Here is a 12,349-nt window from a genome sequence, read left to right as displayed (position 1 = left end):
TAACCCCATCTAACTTTTGGTTAAGTTTTTGTGCTAACCACAGTGCCATGGGGGAGTATTTGCGAAAGTGGTTCGGGAGGGTTTAAACTAAAATGGCAGGGGGATGGGAGTCTGTGCAAGGAATCAGAGGAGAAGGAAACAAGGATAAAGACAAAAGGCAGAAAGGTGAATAAGGAAAGTGATGGGCTGTGAAACCAAGGGCCAGATTCAAACAGGGCCACAATGAACAATAGCGGGAGTGAGGCTAGTAATGTTAAAATGACAAGCTTAAAGGCTTTGTGCCTTTACGCGCGGAGCATTTGCAATAAAACGGATGAATTAATAGCACAAGTAGACTTAAACGGGTATGATATAATTGGGATTACGGAGACATGACTGCAGGGTGACCAGGGGTGAAAACTGAATGTCCATAGGTATTCAGTATTTAGGAAGGACCGACAAAAAGGAACAGGCGGTGGTGTGGCACTGCTGGTTAAAGAGGAAATTAACACAATAGTGAGAAAGGATATTAGCTCTGACCATGTGGAATCTGCATGGGCAGAGCTGAGGAACACCAAGGGGCAAAAAGCATCAGTGGGCATCTTATATAGAACGCCAAACTGCAGTGGTGATGTTGGGAATGGCATTAAACAGCAAATTAGAGGCGCATGCGATAAAGGAACATCTGTAATTATGGGTGATTTTAATCTGCATATAGATTGGGCAAATCAAATTAATAACAATACGGTAGAGGAGAAATTCCTGGAGTGTATACGGGATGGTTTTCTGGACCAATACATTGAGGAACCAACTAGAGAGCAGGCCATCCTAGACTGGATATTGTGTCATGAGAATGGAATCATTGGCAATCTAGTTGGACGAGACCCCTTGGGGATGAGCGACCATAATATGACAGAATTTTTCATCAAGGTGGAGAGTGACGTAGTTGATTCGGAGACTAGGGTCCTGAATCTTAATAAAGGAAACTACGGTGGTATGAGGCACCAGTTGGCTATGACAGATTGGGAAAGGTTACTTAGAGGGATGGCAGTGGATAGGCAATGGCAAACATTCAAACAGCGAATAGGGGAACTGCAACAACTATTTATTCCTGTGTGGCACAAAAGTAAAACGGGAAAAGTGGCTAATCCATGGCTTACGAGGGAAATTAGAGATAGTATTCGATCCAGGGAAGAAGCATTCGAATTGGCCAAGAAAAACAACAGGTCTGAGGATTGGAAGCAATTTAGAATTCAGCAAAGAAGGCCCAAAGGATTGATTAAGGAGGGAAAGTAGAGTATGAGAGTGAACTTGCAGGGAACATAGAAACTGACGGTAAAGATTTCTATAGGTACGTGAGGAGAAAAAGATTGGTGAAGACAAACGTAGGCCCCTTACAGTCAGAAACAAGGGACTGTATAATAGGGGACAAAGAAATGGCTAAACACATACTTTGGTTCTGTCTTCACAAATAAGAGCACAAATAAGATACCAGCAATGTTGGGGAATGCAGGGTTTAGTGAGAGGGAGGAACTGAAGGAGATCAATATTAGTAGAGAAACGGTGTTGGGGAAATTGATGGGATTGAAGTCTGCTGAATCCCCAGAGCCTGATAATCTTCATCCCAGAGTATTTAAGAAAGTGGCTCTAGAAATAGTGGATGCATTGGTGGTCATCTTCCAGGGTTCTATATACTCTGGATCAGTTCCTGCAGATTGTGGGGTAGCTAATGTAACTCCACTATTTAAAAAGGGAGGTAGAGAGAAAACAGGGAATTTTCAACCCTGAAACTTGATGTTAGTAGTGGGGAATATTCTAGAAGCCATTATAAAAGATTTTATCGAAGAGCACTTAGAAAATGTGGCAGGATCGGACAGAGTCAGCATGGACTTATGAAGGGGAAATCATGCTTGCCAAATCTACTGGAATTCTTCGAGGATGTAATGAGGAGAGTTGACGATGGGGAGCCAGTGGATGTGGTATATTTGGACTTTCAGAAAGCTTTTGACAAGTCCCGCCTAAGAGATCAGTGTGTAAAATTAAAGCACATGGGATTAGGGGCAGTGTATTGAGATGGATAGAAAACTGGTTGGTAGACAGGAAACAAAGAGTAGGAATTAAGGGGTCTTTTTCAATTGACCGGCAGTAACCAGTGGGGTGCCACAGGGATCGGTGCTGGGACCCCAGCTATTCACAATATATATAAATGATTTAGATGAGGGAACAAAATGTAATATCTCCAGATTTGCAGATGTCACCAAGTTGTGTGGGAGGGTGAGCTGTGAGGAGGATGCAGAGATCCTTCAGAGTGATTTGGACAAGTTGAGTGAGAGGGCAAATGAATGGTGTAATTTGAAGAAATGTGAGGTTATCCACTTTGGTCGCAAAAACAAGAAGGTAGATTATTATCTGAATGGCCATAAATCGGGAGATGAAAATGTGCAATGAGACTGGGTATCTTCATACACCAGTCACTGAAGGTAAGCGCGCAGGTACAGCAGGCGGTAAAGAAGGCAAATGGTATGCTGACCTTCATTGCGAGAAGATTCGAGCACAGGAGCAGGGATGTCCGCTGTAATTAAGCAGGGCCTTGGTGAGGCCACACCTGGAATGTTGTGTATAGTTGTGGTTTCCTTATCTGAGGAAGGATGTTCTTGCTCCAGAGGGAGTGCAGCGAAGGTTTACCTGATTCCTGGGATGGCGGGACTGACGTATGAGGAGAGATTGAGTTGGTTCGAATTGTATTCGCTGGAGTTCAGAAGAATGAGGGGGTATCTCATAGAAACCTATAACATTCTAACAGGACTGGACAGGGTGGATGTAGGAAGGACATTCCCGATGGTGGGGGTGTCCAGAACCAGGGGTCACAGTCTGAGGATACGGGGTAGACCATTTAGGACAGAGATGAGGAAAAATTTCTTCACCCAGAAAGTCATGAGCCTGTGGAAATCATTACCACAAGAAGTAGTTGAGGCCTAAACTTTGCATGTTTTCAAGAACAGTTAAATACAGCACTTAGGGCGAAGGGGATCAAAGGGTATGGGGGGTGGGGGGGGAGTGGGATTAGGCTATTGAGTTGGATGATCAGCCATGATCATAATGAATGGCGGAGCAGGCTCGAAGGGCTGAATGGCCTCCTCCTGCTCCTACTTTTTATTTCTCTATGCGATGGGAGCACGGGCGTTCTCCCCAGAGCCCGCGGCAGAGCATAAGGGTGGCGTAGCTGCTCAGCTCGTGAATAAGGTATTGTTTGTTACAAGTCCTTGGCCACCAGTGTTTGGGAATCCAGAACTCCCAAAAGTCCCATCAAGAGCTGGGGTTGTTTTTTTTTTATTCGTTTACACTGGTTAGGTCCGCATTTATTGCTCATCCCTAGTTGCCCTTCAGAAGGTGGTGGTGAGTTGCCTTCTTGAACCGCTGCAGTCCTTGAGGTGTAGGTACACCTACTATGCTGTTAGGGAGGGAGTTGCCCCAACGACAGTGAAGGAACGGTGATATATTTCCAGTCAGGGTGACCTGTGACTTGGAGGGGAACCGCCAGGTGGTGGGGTTCCCAGGTATCTGCTGCTCTTGTCCTTCTAGATGGTGATGGTCGTGGGTTTGGAAGGTGCTGCCTCAGGAGCCTTGGTGAGTTACTGCAGTGCATCTTGTAGATGGTACACCCAGCTGCCAGTGTTCGTAGGTGGCGGCAGGTTTGAATGTTTGTGGAAGAGGGAGCAATCAAGCGGGGCTGCTGTGTCCTGGATGATGTTGAGCCTCTTGAGTGTTGTTGTCACAACACACACAAGACGCGTGCATTTATGGACAGAGGGAGTGACTTGCACGGATAACTGCGAGGGTATTTGATCACCCATGCCAAAAAGGACAGGCTTTCCGGAATGAACATCAGTGTGAGTATTGTTTTAGCGGGGGGTTAGAGGGTGTAGCATACAGGCATACTCAAGTAAATCGAAGGGACTGTCGTGTTGGGTGTTCCGATACACAAACGAACCAACACGGTTGTAGATGGTACAACTCTGTTTTATTATTCTGTACAATAACTACTGTTAACTTCTGGCTGTGGTTCGTACTTCACCAGCTAACCTGTGGACCCAGCCCTAGCACTATCTTAGAGAGGCACTCAGCACATGGTGTCTGTCTGAGTGGCACGCTGTGAGCTCTGTGCTCTGAGCTATCTCCTGGTAGAATGAGCGGGAACTGTGGTGTTCCCTGTTTTATAGTGCGTGTGCTCTCACTGGTGATTGGCTGCGATGTTGTGTGTGTGTTGGTTGATCCAACTACCTGTCCATCAGTGTGTGCTGTGATTGCACCATGATATGTTAATGTGGATATCATGACAGGGACCAGTGGATTAACTTTTGTAAGCTACCGGTGAAGAGTTAAAAGAAGTTGTACTGAGTTTTGAGTCTTGACAATTTTGTCCCTACCCCAGACGTGTTCAGGTTCGACTCGAGATTTAGAGTTTGAGAGGGAAGATGCAGATTTATTTACCTATGGCTTTGCAGGGATATGCTTAAAGCATTGGTCCAGAATCATTGATCAGCAGTTAGAAGTGACCTCACTTCCCACGTTTATCGAATCAGAGTATACGATTTGAAATAAAGTGACCATTTTGCTCATTGTGCTTACACTGGAACTTCTGTAGGGCTCTCCAAAACATTTCACTTCCCTGCCCTCCCCCCGTAGCCCTGCAAAATTGTTTGCTTCAAATATTTCTCCAGTTCTCTTCTGAAAGTTCCTATCAAATCTGCTTCTCCTCCTCTTTCAGGCACCACACCCCAGGTCATAACAACTGGAGAGGGACGCCTGCTTCCTCGTGCCACCTCTCGTCCATCAGACAAACACCTTGAAACTTTGTCCTCTACTTATCAGAGCGCTTGTCACTCTCTCTTTGCAAATTTTAACATTAGGCAGCCGTCCGGCAAATGGCTCACAGCAAGACTACAAAACAATAAACAGTTCAGCAGGATGGGTGTGTACCTGTGAGATGTGAATATGAGTCAATTGCATCAAACCGCTGCAGAAAGGATAAATAGCGCAAAGCCAGAATGATTACCCGCGGCGACCTAGCCAGCTGAAAGTACCAAAGGCACACCCTGCCCCATCGACCGTGCAAAATCCCCCTCTCTGAACATCTTGGGGGCTGGCGCCAGAACTGGGGGGACTGTCCCACAGACGAGTCAAGCAAAATCTGACATGGTCATTCTAATGGAACCGTGCCCTACGGCCAATGGCCCAGACACCACTATCACCATTTTGGGTATGCCCTTTTTCACCGACAGGACAGACCCACCAGAGGTGGCGTGGCACAGTCAAGAGGGAGAGACCCTGGGGGTTTTCAGCATTATGTCTAGACCCCATGAATTCTCATGGCATCAGGTCAAACAAGGACAAGGAAGCCTCCTGCTGATTACCAGCTACTGCCCACCCTCAGCTATTGAATCAGTACTCCTCCCTGTTGAACACCACTTGGAAGAAGCACTGAGGGTGGCAAGTGTGGTATTTTAAGACAGAAGCCTTGCGGACCTCCAAGGTACAAAACAAACAAGAGCTTTATTGGGAAGGTGTTGTCACACAGGCTGCAAGAGATTCAGAGGTTATCGGGAGAAGGCAGGAGAATGAGGGTGAGAGGCATATCAGTCTTGATTGAATTGTGGAGCAGAGTCAATGGGCCGAATGGCCTAATTCTGCTCCTGTGTCTTCTGGTCTTAAGTGTTTGCTGACTGTTAGCCTGCTCAAACTGCCTATGATGTCATCATAACATCACGTGATGGAACTCTTAAAGTGACCCTGTTGCAACTGGGAACAAACATGAATACACAAGGGCAAGGCCACAGCATAGATTCTGGGTGGGGGGGCTTCAATATTCACCACCTAAAGTGGGTCGGTAGCCCCACTATTGACTGAGTTGGCCCAGCCCTAAAGGACACAGCTGCCACCTGGGGCATGGCGTGAGAGAACCAATAGGGGAGAAGAAAGCAATCTTTGGCTATGAATGGCCACCACACAGTCCCCGTGAGAATGAAGTCCCGTCTTCAAACTGAGGATGCCCTCCATCCTGCGGTGTGGCACTGCCACCATGCCAGCTGGGATAGATTCAGAACAGGTCGATACTCGGCATCCATGAAACAATGTGGGCCATCAGCAGCAGCAGTCTGTAACTGGCACATTCCCCACCATTCCCCTCAAGCTAGGGAGCTAACCCTGGTTGGATAAGGAGTGTCTGAGACCCAGAAGCAGCACCGGATATACATAAAGACGTGGTGCCAATTTGTTAAAGCTACAACTCAGGACAACATGCATGCTAAACGGCAGAAGCAGTATAAGTTCATAACTTCATAAGATATAGGAGCAGAATTAGGCCACTTGGCCCATCGAGTCTGCTCCACCATTGATCATGGCTGATCTCATCCTGTCCTTAACTCCACCATCCTGCCGGGTCCGCATAACCCATTACCAATTAAAAATCCGACTCACCCCTCCTTAAATTTACTCACTGTCCCAGTATCCACCGCACTCTGGGGTAGCAAATTCCACAGATTCACAACCCTTTGGGAGAAGTAATTTCTCCTCATCGGTTTAAAATTTGCTACCTCTCATCCTAAGACTTTGATCTCTCGTTCTAGAATGCCCCACAGGAGGAAGCATCCGCTCCACGTCTACTTTATCCGTACCTTTTATCATCTTGTATACCTCAATTAGATCGCCCCTCATTCTTCTAAACTCTAGAGGGTATAGGCCTAAACTATTCACTCTTTCTTCATACGGCCAACCCCTCATCTCTGGAATCAACCTAGTGACCCTCCTCTGAACTGCCTCCAACGCCACTACATCTTTCCTCAGATAAGGGGACCAAAACTGTGCACAATACTCCAGGTGCGGTCTTACCAATGCCTTGTATAATTGCAACAACTCTTCATTTTATTGACAGGCCTCAACAATCCCATAACTAATGAATCAGATTGAAGCTCTGAAGGTCCTGTCACATCTCACTGGAGCAGGAGGCTCCACAAATGTCCCCATCCTTAATGGTGGAAGAGCATTTGCAACCAGCTTCAGCCACGTGTCGAGTGGATGATCCGTCTCGGCCTACTTTTGTGGCCCCCTGCAGCACGGATGCCAGTCTCCAGCCAATTCGATTCACTCCGCCTGCTATCAAGAAATAGGTGGAGGCTCTGGATACTGCACCATCCTGGCTGTAACGCCAAAGACTTAGGTTCTAGGACTTGCCACGGCCCTAACCAAGCTGCTCCAGTGCAACTACAACACTGGCATCGGACCAACAATGCGGGAAATCGCCCAGTAATCTCCTGTTCACAAAAGGCAGGACAAATCCAATCTGGCCAATTACTGCCCCATGGGTCCACAATCATCAGCAAAGTGATGAACGGTGTCGTCAACAGTGCTTACCCAGCTTCTCATTGATGCTCAGTTTTGCCATAGTCACTCGACTCCTAAACTCATAACAGCCTTGGGCCAAATAGAATCTGTACAGAATCACAGAATTATTATGGCACTGAGGAGGCCATTCAGCCCATTGTGGCTGCAGTAGCTCTCCAAATGAGCATCATGACTTTTCCCTGCACCCCCCTGCACATTGTTTCCATTCAAATAATCATCTAACGCCCTCTCGAACGCCTCCATTGAACCTGCCTCCACCACACTTCCAGACAGCGCATTCCAGACCCCAACCACTCGCTGTGTCTGAAAGTTTTTTCTCGCATCACATTTGTTTCTTTTGCAAATCACTTAAATTTGCGCCCTCTCTTCTCGATCCTTTTACGAGCGGGAATAGCTTCCCCCTATCTGCTCTGTCCAGCCCCCTCATGATTCTGCACATAGGGGGAAAACTCTCCACTGGTTGGAGTACTTCCTGGCATAAAGGAAGATGGTTGTGGTTGTTGGAGGTCAACCATCTCAGTCCCAGGACATCACTGCTGGAGTTCCTCCCCTACCAACTTCAGTTGTTTCATCAATGACCTTCCTTCCAAATCGGAAGTGGGGATGGTCACTGATGATTATACGATGGTCAGTTCCATTGTCACGACCCCCTGGGCTAGTGCAGGGTCAATTCCAGCCCCACCTGACCCAGAGCCACAACACAGGTGAAGTTAAATTTTATATTAATTCCCATGGCTTTGGTTGAATTAAGTTGATCACAGTTACCGGGTTTGTAAAATTTTAACACAAGTAACCTTTTATTATTAACAATAATTATAATCAAGGGCGGCACGGTGGCGCAGTGGTTAGCACTGCTGCCTCACATGCCGAGGACCCGGATTTGATCCCGGCTCCGTGTCACTGTCCGTGTGGAGTTTGCACATTCTCCCTTTGTCTGCGCGGGTTTCACCCCCGCAACCCAAAGATGTGCAGGGAAGGTGGTTTGGCCACACTAAATTGCCCCTTAATTGGAAAAAAAAATTAAAAACAGCAATTATAATTAAATAGGCAAAAAAATACCCACTCTCTGATTCCCAACACCCCCACTTTCTAACTCGCCCCACCCTCGACGCACACACATAGACAATACAGAGGGAGGTGGAAAGGGAAGAGAATTAATGATAAAATAATAGAATAAGGGGCGGGACTCTCCATCCTGGCGGGCTAGTTTTCTGGTGCGGTGCGCCCCCGCCGGCAGCGGGATTCTCCGTCCCGCCAGCCAGCCAATGGGGTCTCCCATTATGGGGACCCCCCCCACCAATTCCATCGGGAAATTCCCGGACATGGGTGCGCTGCCGGCGCAAGGGAGAATCCCACCAGCAAAGAAACCAGCCCAGGATTTTTGATTCAGATCGATGTCTTCAAATCAGTTTCTTTCTTCAGGTTAGGACTTCAGTTGGGTACATCCTTTTCCTCCAGCAGCAGCGAGAGGGAGAAAACACGTCCTCTTCCTTCGAGGGTCTAGAGGCTCCTGGAAGGTTCTCTCGAAAAACGAAACCTCCTGGCAGGAACCAATCGCTGACTGTTGTCAGACAGAACACTGTCCCTGGGCATCCCACTGGTTGCCATTCGACCCGACTTCCTCCAAAACTGACACCTGAGATTCACCCGGCGCCAACGAGTCTGGTTTATTGTCTCCAGAATACAAAACCTAGAAACACGCTGTACTGGCAAGCAGTCTTCTGCTTAAAGGCACATTCCGATTATGGGTCCACAGAACAAAGATAATAAAACAAAATAAAGAAATGGGAAGAAAGGAAATGAACAGGGAGGCTTCTTAGACCATTCACAACTGAAGTAATCCATACCTGCATGCAGCACACTGGACATCATCGAGGCATGGGCTGATAAGTGGCAAGTAACATTGTACCATACAAGTTGCAGGTGATGATCATTCTAACAAGTGAGTTTTTGACCGTCTCCCCTTTGACGCTCAATGTCAGTATTGTCATTGTATCCCCAATCGTCAAGATTTCTGAGGGTTATAATTTCAGAGATTTCACTGGGCCACCCATATAAATACTGTGGCTATAAGAGCAGGCCAAGAACTCTGCAGCGAATAACTTTCCCTCTGACTCCCCAAAGCTTTCCACATCAACAAAGCACAATGTAGTGCGATGGGATACTCCCCACTTGCCTGAGTGCATCTCCAACAGCACTCAAGAAGCTCAACACCATCCAGGACAAAGTAGCCCACCTGACTGGTGCCACATCCACCACCTTACACCATTACATCCTCCACCTTGGGCCACCGTGGCAGCGGTGTCTGCCATCTATCAGGGCAAGTTGCCAAGCTTCCTTCAACAGCACCTTCCAAACCTACAACCTCTACCACTCAGAAGAAGTGCAGCAGACTTGAGGGAACAGAACTGCCCTGCACACACCGTCCTGACTTTGAATTACATTAAATATTGAATATGACGGTGCAGAAGGAGGTCATTCGCCCCACTGAATCTGCATCGACCCTTTGAAAGAGCTCCTCACTGAGGCCCACTCCCCTGTAACCCCGTAACCCAACCAACCTACACATCTTTGGACACTAAGGGGCAATTTCAGCACAGCCAATACACCTAACGTACGCATCTTTGGACTGCAGGAGGAAACCGGAGCACCCGGGGGAAACCCACGCAGACACGGTGAGGAAGTGACTCCTCACAGTCACTCACCCAGGGCCAGAATCGAACCCGGGTCCCTGGCGCTGTGAGGCTGTGGTGCTAACCACTGTGCCGCTCCTCTTGGGTGAATGCATGTAATTTTGTAGAAGAGCAAGGTGGAGGTGGGAGGTGGGATGGTTTCACCAGGTGTCCTGGCCAATATTTATTCCTTAAGCACCATCACAAAAACAAACTCTCCGGGCATTATCACGTTGCTGGAAGTGGAATCTGTATTCCCAACATTACAGCAGTGACCACACTTCCTATACACTGCAAAGTGGCTGTAACACGACTGAGGCACTTACTTAGCATTAACCTGCTCACTGATGTTCAGTTTCGCCAAGGGCACTCGACCCCTAACCGCGCAACAGCCTCCGTCCAACCAGCGGTGGAATCGCTCTCCACTGGCCGTGGCTATTAAAGTGCTTTGTGGGTGGCTGAGGTCTCAAAAGGCTCTATCTAAATGCAGGTCGCCGTTGAGTTACCCGGAGTGGGAGTGCGGAGACTCTTGTGTGTGTTTGAACGGTGCCCTGGGACTTTGTGGTTAGCTAATCGGAAAATGTACAGAGAAAAGCATCTTTCAGATTGGCAGGTTAGGAAATTAGGTTTGCCTTCAAGCTTATTATAGCAATAATGACTCATGTTATATCCTGTCTGCCATACTTCAGCTGGCATCAGGATGATGTGGGTATAGGAAGGATCAGAGTAAAGAATTTCTTCCACGTTTCGACCAGAAAAGGTACGTTCTTTAGATATGTAACTCATGCCTTAGTGACTACTGGCTCACGATTTATTACTATGTGGCACAAGGACTAAAAAAAAGCACTTGCATTTATAGTGCTTCTCATGACATACCAAAGTGTCTTACAGTCAATGTAACACTTTTTTGTAATGCCAGGTAGGAATCAGAGCAACCATTTTCTGCTCTGCAATCTCCCACATTTGGTAATGCGATCAATGATCAGGTCATTTGACTTTTAGTCAAGTTGCTTGAGGGATAAGTATTGGCCAGGATCCCAGAGAGGATTCCCCCCTACTCCTCTTCGGAGTTGCACCCCAGGGGGTCTTTTATATCCTCCGTGGAGCCCAATGGAGGTTTCGCATCCCGTCTGACAGAAGGCAGCTCCAACAGTGCAGCACTCCCTCGGTCCTGCACGAGGAGGTTCAGCCTGGGTTCTCTGCTCAAGTCTCGCCGAGTGAGATTTGAACCCACAATCTTCTGACTCAGAGCTGAGAAGTGCTACCCGCAACCAACACCTATTGTCGGTACGGAAGTGTCATACTAGAAAGACAATGGACGTGATGGGCCAAATGGCCTCATTGAGTGCCTCTGACGATATTGCCCTGCGGTTCAAACGTGTACAAGGTCGATAACATCTTAGATATGAGCGAGGTTTTGCTTCAATTGCAGGTTGGTGATTCTTTTCCAGTAATTTATATGATGAGATTTGGCAGAGGGTTTTCTCAGACAAAAGAAGGACAGAGACTACATGACGTGGAAGGAATGGAGTGGCTGAGGCAGTTAACCCGTCTTCCCACACATCCTTATTGCATTCAATGAGACAAACCAGTCCAAGGAGATTTATCTCATAACAAATCACGAGTGATGTGCCGCTGAACTATGGTCAGGATTTTCCGCCTGTCACCACAACTACCGTGCGGCAGGTTTTCCGCCATCAGACATGGCCCGCCATTGGCCGCCCCCGGAATCTTCTGATCACGTTGAAGCCGATGGCCACTTGCAATGCTCACCGACCGCGCTGCTGGGGAACTTACGGCAGACAGGTCACCGGAAAAATCACACTCTAAGTTGGAAAAATGAGAGGCGACCTCATTGAAACATATCCGATTCTGAAGGGAGTTTGACAGGGTTTGAGAGGTTGTTTCTGCCGCTCGCGGAATCTAAACCCCGGGGGTTGGGGCTGGCACAGTCTCAGGATGAGGGGGCCGATCTCTTATGACTGAAATGAGGAGGGACTACTGCACTCAGAGTGTTTGTGAATCTTTGGAATTCTCTGCCCCAGAGGATTGTGAGTGCTCCATTGTTGGAGATATATAAGGGCCGGGATAGGCAGACCTTTGGCCTCCCGCTGAATTAAGGGATATGGGGAGCAGGCAGGAAAGCGGAGTTGAAGTTTATGATCAGCCATAATCATATTGAATGACGGAGCATGCTTGATGAGCCGAATGGTCAACCTCTGCTCCTATATCTTGTTTTCTTGTGGTTTTGTTGATCTGACTCCCCCAGGCTCTGAAAACTAAGCTGCTCTATCAGA

Source organism: Scyliorhinus torazame, chromosome 29, assembly GCF_047496885.1.
Source record: "Scyliorhinus torazame isolate Kashiwa2021f chromosome 29, sScyTor2.1, whole genome shotgun sequence".
Classification (NCBI taxonomy): domain Eukaryota; kingdom Metazoa; phylum Chordata; class Chondrichthyes; order Carcharhiniformes; family Scyliorhinidae; genus Scyliorhinus; species Scyliorhinus torazame.
The sequence above is the reverse complement of the archived record's forward strand: the minus strand, read 5'-3'. Positions refer to the sequence as shown.